The sequence below is a fragment of the Mobula birostris genome, chromosome 2 (genome assembly GCF_030028105.1).
Source record: "Mobula birostris isolate sMobBir1 chromosome 2, sMobBir1.hap1, whole genome shotgun sequence".
NCBI lineage: Eukaryota > Metazoa > Chordata > Chondrichthyes > Myliobatiformes > Myliobatidae > Mobula > Mobula birostris.
Window position 1 is genome coordinate 14,109,965 of NC_092371.1, and position 11,538 is coordinate 14,121,502.

The window sequence follows — 11,538 nt, forward strand, 5'->3', positions numbered from 1 at the left end:
GAGTGACTGTTAGGAGAAAGATAAATGTGAATAGACAGTTAGCACAGAGCACCTCTGTGGCCATTCCCCTTAATAATAACTATACTGCTTTGGATACCGTTGTGGGTTGACCTCACAGGAGAACCACGGAGACCGGGTTATTGGCACTGAGCATGTATCCATGGTCCAGAAGGTAAGGAGGAAGAAGAGGGAATCGGGAGTGACAGGGGACTCAATAGTCAGAGGAACAGACAGGAAATTCAGTGGACGTGAATAGGACACCCGCATGGTATTTTGCCTCTCAGGTGCCAGAGTCAGGGACGTGTAAGATCGCCTCCACAAAATTTTGGAGATGAAGGGAGAGCAGCCAGACATCTTGGTACATATTGGTACCAATGACATAGGAAGGAAAAGTAGAGAGGTCCTGAAAAGAGAATATAGAATGCTAGGCCTAATTTCTGGATTTCTGCCCGTGCCATAGCGCCAGTGAGGTTAGAACGAGGATGATTTGGCAAATTAAGGAGTGCACGGAGCAGGGCTTCAGGGACATTGCGATCTCTTCTGGAGGAGGCATGACCTGTTCAGAATACTATTGCGAGCTGGATCACACGGTAGCACTCAGATCTGCAGTGATGAAATACTTGAAGAGCTTGACCATGACCAGACTGAACTCCTGCCTCAGCAAGGACCTGGACCCATTGCAATTTGCCGATCGCTGCAATAGATCACTGGCAGATGCAATCTGAATGGCTCTTCAGACGGTTTTAGACCAGCTGGACACCACAAACAGCTACGTCAGGATGCTGTTCATTGACTACAGCTCAGCATTTAATACCGTTATTCCCACAATCCTGACCGAGAAACTGCAGAACCTAGGCCTCTGTACATCCCTCTGCAACTGGATCCTCGACTTCCTAACCGGAAGACGATGATCTATGTGGATTGATGATAACATCATCTCTTCGCTGACGATCAGCACTGGTTGACCTCAGAGGTGTGTACTTAGCTCACCGCTCTACTCTCCATATACCCATGACCGTGTGGCTATGCATAGCTCAAATACTATCTATAAATTTGCTGATGATGCAAAAATTGTTGGACGAATTTCAGGTGGTGTCGAGAGGGCGGACAGGAGTGAGATATGCCAACTTCCGGAAGGTAAGACGAAGGAACACACACCAATCCTCACAGAGGGATCAGAAGTGGTGAGAGTGAGCAGCTTCAATTTCCTGGTTGTCAAGATCTCTGAGGACCAAACCTGGTCCCAACATAGTAACGTAGCTATTAATAGTAAAGAAGTCAAGACAGTGGTTATGCTTCATTGGGAGTTTAAAGAGATTTGGTATGCCAAGAAATACACTCAAAACTTCGATAGATGTACTGTAGAGAGCATTCTGACAGGCTGCATCATTGTTTTAGTATGGGGTAGGGGTGGTTGTGCTACTGCACAGGACCAAATAAAGCTGCAGAAGGTTATAAATTTAATCGGCTCCATCTTGGGTACTAGCCTACAAAGTATCCAGGACATCTTCAAAGAGCGCTGTTTCAGAAAGACAGCGTCCATTATTAAGGTAGGCTAGCACCCAAGGCATGCCCTTTGCTCACTGTTACCATCGGATAGGAGATACAGAAGCTTGAAGGCGTACACTCAGCGATTCAGGAACATCTTCTTCCCCTCTGCCATCCCATTCTTAAATGGACATTGATCCCTTGGACACTAACTGATATTTAGCTATTATTATTAAAGTGTTCTATGACCCAATGAATCTCTTGTTGAATCCCCAAATTAGGAATGCATTGAAGTCAGCGGTATTGACAGGTTAGTGGAGGGTAACAATATAAGGGGTTTGGCAAATTGCATTGGTGGAGTAGGTGCATTTTCATACATGCAGTGCGACAGTATTGCACTGCTAAATCGTACAATAATCTCAAAACTTCTCTGCCGAAAGCATATTGGTTTACATAATCCCACGGTCAAACAATAGCGATTCCTTCCCAGTGTATAGAGGTGACAGTGGTCACTCAAATAACCGGAGGAAAATCGATGACCCAGTCTGTTTATTTGACTACTCTGTTCCATTCATTACAGAGTTTATTGATTTTTCACTCTTGTTGTAATGTCAGCAATTGTGACATGCGATACGGAAATGAAAGCTCATTATTTGCTTGCTTATCGTGTCTCGTTTGATACACTTCCTTTGTATTCTCTGCTACCGCTGCATGGTCGCTCGTGGAACTTCCAGCAGCTGCTTTTCCCGCTTCTATGCCGCTTACCCACCGCCGGCTAGGCCTGTGCCCATATCCTGACCAATACATTTTAATTTATACAACTGACAAACCACTTGGTTTCAGAATTTGCTGGGTATTATTGGGAATAGAGCTTTACATTACTCTGAGATGCTGAAACATCATCAGTATTCTGCGCATAATGTTCATATATTTCCAAAATTCAATTTTGCCGGTGGAGTAATTCATTGCCTGAAAAAAAAACAAATCAGCTCCGCAGATTATCCAGAAGCGTTTGCACATTCGGCTTAATAATACTTCAGAAAAATTGTGAAGACTCCCATCACGTTCTTTTCCAGAGATCTTAAACCCGCAGGTTTCTTCAGTCGATTTATTTGTGCTTCTGGCCTTAATGTTATGTGTCAGCGGAATTTCAGTCTTTGCACCTGTTTAGGCCGTGAGCTTTTCGGCTGCGTATTTGCCGCACGAAAACCAGCAATGTGGAAGTTTCATAAAATAGGTTTAATTTCCCTACAAGTTTGAAGTTTCAACGCTGATTTTAATGTGGAAATTAAGGTGATCTGAAATGTGGTTCTGATGACTGGTTAGAAAGAAGGCGAAAACTATTGCTGCTGTTCTTGGTGACGGTTGAGGTGAGTTATGGGAAAGTTCAGAATGAGGCAGAAAACCTTGAAAACATAGACAGACTGTTCAGCAGTGGCCTTATGCAGACCCCTTCCTCAATTTCACAGACTGTAATGCGAACAAAATTAGAGGGAAAAGAAAACAATAAACGCTAGGCCAAACAGGACCGTCAAATAAAACTCTCAAATGGAAAACGAAGCCTACACTGCGGCTGGAAGGAATGACTAAATATAAAACGAATACTGCCAGTCTTCAGAGTTAGTTGACTGGACAGTCCGATTTCTTAGGCAAGGCCGAAGGTAAGCAGGCAGCCAAGCGTTGCTGTGCTGGGTTCAAATCTCGACAAGCACCATGATGGAAAGAATGGAGTCAAATATTATCACGATAAGATAATAATTAGCTGACACGTGCATATCCAGGAGATCAATTGCGTATCTTCTGCGCTGCTGAATGCGTGGTTATGAAACTAGTTGTATATGTCAGCGTGGCGATTGCTTAAATACTCCAAATTAAAGATATTTGGGATCAAATTTCAAAGTTCAAGGTAATTTTATTATCAAAATACACATATGTCACCATATACAAAGCTAAGATTCGTCTTCTTACGGGCATCGTCAGTAAGTCCACGAACCAGAACAGAATCAATGAAAGACCACACCCAATAGAATAGAAATACACTCTGTGTGCGAAAGACAAAAAACTGTGTAAATACAAAATATAAATAAAGAACTACTAATAAATAAATAACGGATACATAAAGAATATGAGAAAAGAGAGCATGGTCTGTGTGGTGGGAGTGCTCGATGATTGATGCTGCTTTCCGGGGACAGCCCCTCCTTCCGGATGTCTCAAATTGTGGGAACGGATTGAACGTGATGGACTGGACGTTAGCCGCTACTTTTTATCGGATATTCCGTGAAAGCGCATTGGTGCGTCTCCATGCCAGGCCGCGATGCAAACAGTCAATACACCCTCTAGTACACATCTATGGACGTTTGTAAAAGTTTTAGATGTCATGCCGATGCTTCGTAAGTTTCTAAGGAAGGAGAGACGGCACCGTGCTTTCGTTGTAACTGCACTTTCGTGCAGAGCCCAGGACAGATTCTCTGAAACAGAAACGCCGAGGATTTAATAATTGCTGACCCTCTCCACCCCTGATCGTCGAAGTAGGACTGGTTCTTGGACCTCCAGTTTCCTCCTCCTGAAGCTAATATTCAGCTCTTTCTTTTGTTTACCTTGAGTGAAAGGATGTTGTTGTGGCACCATTGAGCCAGATTTTCAATCTGTTGATTCGTTACCAGCTTTGATTGGGAAAACAACAATGGTGTCATTAGCAAACTTATTTATGGCTCGTAGCAGTGCTTAGCCTCACCTTCATAAGTGTACAGCGAGTAAAGTACACGTCCTTTTCCTGCAGACGTGCTGATGAAAATTGTGTAAGAATTGTTTTTGCTAATCCAAACGGGCTGGGGTCTAGAATTGAGGAAATCGAGGATCTAATTGCACAAGGAGGCATTAAGGCCAAGCTCCTGAAGCTTATTGGTTTAGATTTCGGGGGTGATGGTGCTGAATGCCGAACGGTCGTTGATAAAGACCAACCCGTTGTATGCATTCTTGCCGTCCAGATGCTCCAGGGGTGAGTGAGAAGGCAATGAAAAAGTACTTGATACGCTTCTGTTATGCCAATAGACAGATTGGAGATGATCCAGGTCGTTTCTCAGGCAGCTGTTGATATGTTTCATCACCAACGTCTCAAAGCGCTTAAAAACGGTGGATGCAATTATGCGACTGAGCGAGAGTCACTGAGGAAGATTCCGACGATCTTCGAAGGCACCGGTATAATTGAAGCCTGCTTGAAGATTGCGAGTACATCACACTGCTAAGGCATGAGATTAGAAACATAGGCGAACACTCCAGCCAGTTCATTAGCACAGGTATTTTCATACCCGGCCAGGTACTCCATTTGGGCCCGATGCTTTCCGTGGGTTCACTCGTCTGAAGGATGCTCACACTTCAACTTCAAGACTGAGATCACAGGGCCATCATGCGCTGTAGAAGTTCCTGAACGTTCCTCCTTGTTTTGACAGTCAAATCAACTTTAGAAGGCATTGATCTCATCTGGCTCCGAAGCCCTGCTGTTGCCTATGTAACTTAGTTTCAGTTGGTAAGAGGTAATGACATTCCAGCCTTCCCACAGCTGTCAAGCATTCTCCAGTGATTGAATATTTGTCCGGAATTGCTGCATCGCCTGTGAGATGGCTGTCCGGAGATCGTACCTGGACGTCTTGTATCTTACTGGCTTACCAGATCTGAAATCCAGTGAGCTAGCCCTCTTCAGATTGCGGATCTCATAGCTCAACCAGGGTCTCTGGTGGGGAAAGATTCTGAATGATTTTCGAAGTACTCACTCATGTACGGTTGTTTTTAGACACTCCGTGACAACCGTTCGGTGTTCATTCAGATACTCAGGTGTGGCCCAGTCCACCGACTAGAAGCAGTCCAGGGGCGATCGTCCCTTTGTTGTCCCTTTGTTGGGTACGAGGCGAGAAAACCCATCCTGTAAAAACCTAGAGCCAGAGCGTGGATCAGCACTTGAAGCTATGATGTTGTGTCCATCGCAGAGACTTGGATGGTGCAGGGGCAGGAATGGCTACTTCAAGTGCCAGGCGTTAGATGTTTCAGAAAGCACAGGGAGGGAGGCAAAAGAGGTCGGAGCGTGATTAGAGACAGTGTCACGGCTGCAGAAAAGGAGGAAGCCAAGGAGGGGTTGTCTACAGAGTCTCATATGGGTGGAAATTAGCAATAGGAAGGGGTCAATAACTCTACTGGGTGTTTTTTATAGACAGCCCAACAGTAAAAGGGACATCGAGGAGCAGATAGGGAAACAGAGTCTGGAGAGGAGTAATAATGACAAGGTTAACACGAGGAAATCTGCAGATGCTGGAATTTCAAGCAACACACATAAAAAAATGCTGGTGAACGTAGCAGGCCAGGCAGCATCTATAGGAAGAGGTACAGTCGACGTTTCGGTCCGAGTTCCTTCGTGAGGACTAACTGAAAGAAGAGATAGTAAGACAGTTGGAAGTGGGACGGGAGGGGGAGATCCGAAATGATAGGAGAAGGCAGGAGGGGGAAAGGATGGAGCTAAGACCTGGAAAGTAGATTAGCAAAAGGGATATGAGAGAATCATGGGACGGGAGACCGAGGGAGAAAGAAAGGGGGAGGGAGGAAGCCAAGAGAATGGGTAAGGAGTATAGTGAGAGGGACAGAGGCAGAAAAATGAGAGAGAGAGAGAGAGAGAAAAAAAATAATAATAAATAAATAAATAAATAACGGATTGGGTACGGAGGGGAGGTGGGGCATTCACGGAAGTTACTGAAGTCAATGTTCATACCATCAGGTTGAAGGTTACCCAGACGGAAAATTAGGTATTGTTCCTCCAACCTGAGTGTGGCTTCCTCTTGACAGCAGGGGAGGCCACGGATAGACATATCAGAAAGCGCACCAGTCAGTTGCTGAGTATATTCATGAACGCGGTTGAGAGATTTTGGATGTGAGGACAAATAATTTTTATCAAGTCAAGTCAAGTCACTTTTTATTGTCATTTCAACCATAAATGATGTGTCGGTATTGCAGTGGAGTAAAGGAAATTATAGTGGCATGAGAGAGGAATTGGCCAAAGTTGACTGGAAAGGGAAACTGGCGGGAAGGAAGGCAGAGCAGCAGTGGCTGGAGTTTATGCGAGAAGTGAGGAAAGTGCAAGACAGGTATATTCCAAAAAAGAAGATATTTTCGAATGGAAAAAGGATGCAACCGTGGCTGACAAGAGACGTCTCCTTATTCCCTTTGATGGCGACACACCTGGTTCACATCAAGACCTGCAGCTTAAAAACCCAGGTTTTGCATCCACTAGTTGCCAGATCGTTGTTTAGCCAGTGTGGTAATTAACGTCCCGGGCCGCTTAGGATCGTGTATTCTAAGTTCTACTTCAGTACCGAGGTTTACTTGTGTAACTCTGTCTTTCCGTGTCAAGATAAGTATGATAAGTTTTACTTCAGAACTGAGGTTTTCCTGTGCAACTCCGTCTTTCCGTGTCAAGAACAACATTGTCTTCCGCTTGCGTTTCTACGCATCGTGTCAAGATAAGGGTTGCCTGCCGCCTGCTTTTCTGTTTGCCGTTCAACTCCAACAACGCTTCGTGTCAGGTTCCGGCTACGGTCACGCCCTCGTCTGCACCCTAACCCTATCTCCGTGCCAGTGTCCTGCGTTTGGGTTCGCCCCGCTCCTTGTAACAGTTAAAGGCAGGGAGAAAAGATTTAAAACCACTGTGAAACTTCCTTATTAGTTTGGTCCTGAAGAAGGGTCTTGGCCCGAAACGTTGACAGTTTATTAATTTCCATAGATGTTACCTGTCCTGCTGAGTTCCTCCAGATTCTTGTTTGTGTTGCTTTGGATATCCAGCATCTACAGAATTTATTTTGTTCATAATTCTGGTGCTGTAAAGATCTCTGATTTGTCCTCAGCTCTTTATATTCCATTTAAATATCAGGCACATTCTCAGGGGTTATATATCAAGTATAATGTATCCAAAGCTGCTGACTGTAGAAAAACGGGCAGGAACGTGACTGGGAAATTGAATTATCCATAAAAAGGATATCAATCCGTCATAAGAGGAAACTTAGGTATCATATGGACAACTATAAGATTGTTGACTGCATAATTCACACGCAGCTTGGGGCTTTCGGGTAGAAAACTTCTCTTTCATGGTCCTGCGTGTTTGTGCACTGCATTTGCGAATGCTTTTCGTATTTGGTATCGTTAACTTTGTGATTTCTGTTTCATCTTGTCAAGTTTATGTTGATTGGCACGGGTTTTCTGCGTATTGATGCTATTTAAGGCGGATTCCTCATTTGCACTTATGGTGGTGTCCTGGTTTTTCGCGAATGATTCATCTCGGTGGTGCTCAGACAAGACATCAATGTTCTGTTGGAATTACTATGAATACGCTCTTGTTTCAGTCTCTACATGAGAGTATGTAGTTCCTCCGCCCCCGATTCAGTCGTTTGTCAGCGTACACAGTGGCAGTCGCTTCCTGAGCCACAAATGAACACAGCGGAGTTTCAGCAGCCGCTTGGATAACGGTTAGCTGGAGGCGATCGTCCCTTATATTCTCAGTTCTCGTGTCGAGTCTCTGTTACAAGTTTTCCTATGACTTCCACTGACCGACAGGTATCCGAGGAATATTCCATATTATCGAGATAATGCCATGTTACTGATGTTATCGAGAGCATCAGGTCTGTCTCGAGTTTATCAGTCCAGTCTCCAAAGTATCCGCTCTGTCTCAAGTTTCCCAGCGCATTCTCGAGAGCATCCTGTCTGTTTCGAATTCACAAGCCCTGGATCGAGTAACCTAGGGCTCCTTGGGACGGCAGATGCCGGCCTTGGGGAATGATGTATTGCCATCAGCCATACGGGGCTGTGAACGTGTCTTTGTTAATTGTTGTTTTATCTAGAGTCATTAGCCCATTTTGCCTTCTGTTTAATCTTGTCAAGTTTTTTTTTGACTGACACGTGTTTTCTGTGTACTATGGTTCTTGAAAGTAGATTCTGGTGTGTCGAGAAAGTTAAATGCCCTTGGTGCTCAAACACTTTATCAGGGCAGTATCAGTTTTCTTTTTCGAGGATTGAATTATTCCATCAACATGTCCGATAAGATAGTGGGGGCGGCTTGTGGTGGGGTGGGGGTTGCAACTGAGAACTCCGGGTGCTCGAAGTTCCGCTGGTGAACATGTGGTGGCGGTAGAGAGCTATCGAGGACCCGAGTTGATCGTAACCTTCCAAAGCAGCGTCAGCAACGCAAAATAGGGTGAGGTTTGCACTTCGATTGCGCCAAGCCGAATTTCAGCAGCACAACAGGAGCTTTACACCAGTTAATTCATTGATGTAGTCATTCCTGTAATATATTAAGCAGGGAATCACGTTCCTAACCGGATGATCAATTTTGCTAAAGTTTTTGTGGGATCGTTGTTAACACTGGTCATAATGCTCTACTTTCCTTAAGGGTTGAATACAATTGAGTGATATAGGAATTAAATTCTTTCACCTTACAGAAATACACCCAGTGGCCACTTACTTTGTACACCAATATACCCGATCATTAATGCAAATATCTAATTAGTCAATCAAGTGGCAAGAACGCATTGTATCAATGTAGGCATATATAATCAAGAGGTTCAGTTGTTGGATGGACCACACAACTGAATGGAGAAGAAAAGTGAATTTGATCGGGATAATATTTGGTGCCAGATGGAGCGGTTTGAGTATTTCGGAAACCGCTGCTCTCCTGGAATTTTCACACACAGCTGTTACTAGATTTAACAGAGAATGATGCCAAAAAATATACAATGAAACAATTAAAGAAAAACATCCAGTGATCAGCAGCTCTATGGGCTGAAACGCCTTGTTAAATAGAGAAGTCAGTGGAGAATAGTCGGACAGGTTCAAGCTGACAGCAAGGTGACGGTAACTTGATTGTATTAACACTGTTGCGCACGCAAGGGGTTTCAACAGTGATGAAGAAGAGGAGCTCTGAACGAAAAATATGTCGAACAGCAGCAGGCCATGAACATGCAGGAGGTACCTGATAAAGAGGTAACAGTAGAGATTACTATTATTTTTCCTCCATTGCCTCTTCCCAATCCGCCTAATTACCGCTGACATCGAATAACTCGCTGATTTCGTTACATTTTGGATATGCTGGTGGGAGCATATTCATACCTTAACAGTTCACGTGAGTCAAGTGAAAGAGGATACCCAGAACTGATACACAGGTGCAGAAAATTAACAACACACGAGACCTGTTACAATGGGGAGTAGTAAAGACATTCGGCTACTTCAGCCTGCAACGGAGGAAAACACGGGGGCGTTCGGTTCGACAAGCACAGTGTAGAGAGGAAATATTTGAGCCCCTTCCGTCACCATCATTACTGGGGAATAGTAGTAGGAGCTTTTTCCATCATAGGCATCAAAACTAGATGTGCAATTCATTGCCACAGACAGCTATGAAAGCTTCGTCATTGGGTATATTTAAAGCGGAATGCGATGGGTGAGATGTTTCGGGCTGAGACCCTTTATCAGGTCTAGAGAAAATGTTGAGTATTCAGAGTCTGAAGGATAGGGGGAGAAAAGTAGAAACACAACCTGATGGGTGAATCCGGGGGGTGGGGTGGGTGGGGAGGTGATGTGTAGTTAAGAGCTGGGAAGTTGATTGGTGATAGAGATAGAGGGTGGGAGAAGTGGTAGTGTGACAGGAGAGGAGTGAAAACCATGGAGGGAAGAACAGTGGTAGGAGCACTAGAGGAAGATGATGGACCGATAAAGTGAGACAGGGAAATAGGAATGGGGAATGGTGAAGGAGGGGTTGAGGGCAGTGGGCTTCTGGAAGTTCAAAAAATCGACGCTCACGCCACCAGGTTGGAGGGCCCTCGGACGGAAGATAAAGCGTTGCTCTCTAGCCTGGGTGTGGCCTCATCGTGACAGTAGAGGAGGCCATGGACTGACATGTCGAGATTGGAATGGGAAGTGGAAATAAACTGCGTGAACATTGGGAGATCCCGCTTTTTCTGGCGTAGGAGCACGGCGAAGGGGTCTCCGAATCTAACTTGGGTGTCACCGACATTCAGGAGGCTGCACCGGGAACAACAGATACAGTAAATGACCGGAACAGTCTCACAATTGAAGCATCGCCTCACCTGGAAGGACTGTTTGGGGCCCTGAATGGTAGTGATGGAGGAGGTGCAGTGGCCGGCGTAGCACTTGCCGCTCGCAAGTATAACTACCCGGAAGGAGATCAGTGTGGAGGGTTGAATGATCAAGGAAGTCGCATACAGCGCCATAACTGCTGGAAACCAGAAATTTGAGAGGGGAAGAGGGAAAGGTGCTTGGCGCTGGGATCCCGTTGGGGATGGCGGAAGCTACAGAAAAGCGTGCTGGACGCCAAGGCTGGTCGTGTGGTAGGTGAGGACAAGCTGAACCCTATCCCTGATAGGGTGGCGGCGGAATGGGGTGAGGGCCGACGTGCTTGAAATGGAAGTGATGCGGTTGAGGGCAGCGTCGATGGTGGAGGATGAGAAGCTCCTTTCTTTGAAGCAGGACGACATCTTCGTTCTCATCCTGAGAAGAGATGTGGTGGAGACGGAGGAATCGAGAGAAGGTGGTGGCACTTTTACAGGTAACTGCGTGAGAAGAGCTATTGTCCAGGTAGCTGTGAGAGTCAGTGGGTTTATAGTAGACATCAGTAGATAAGTTTGTCTCCAAAGATTGAGAGAAAGAGATTGAGAAAGGAGGCGGAGGTGTCGGAAATAGACGAAGTAAATTTGAGGGCACCGTGGAAGTTGGAGAAAAGGTGATGAGGTCGGCGTGCTCCCTAATCACGAAGTATGTCTGAATTAGCAGAAGACGACAAAGTGTGATAACCCTTCAGGCAGGAAAGAAATAAACAGTCAATGAATGTCTGAAAGAATGTGTCGAAGTGAAGGATGGCACCAGTCGAGAGTATGGCCCTTTTGGTAAACTCAGATTTGTGAATGAACCTCTTGGTGTTTACGTGAACTTTAGCAAAATCTTTGTCAAGGATCCGCATGGTAAGCTGGTTCGGAAGCTTGTAAAACATAAGGCACGGGATGAGGG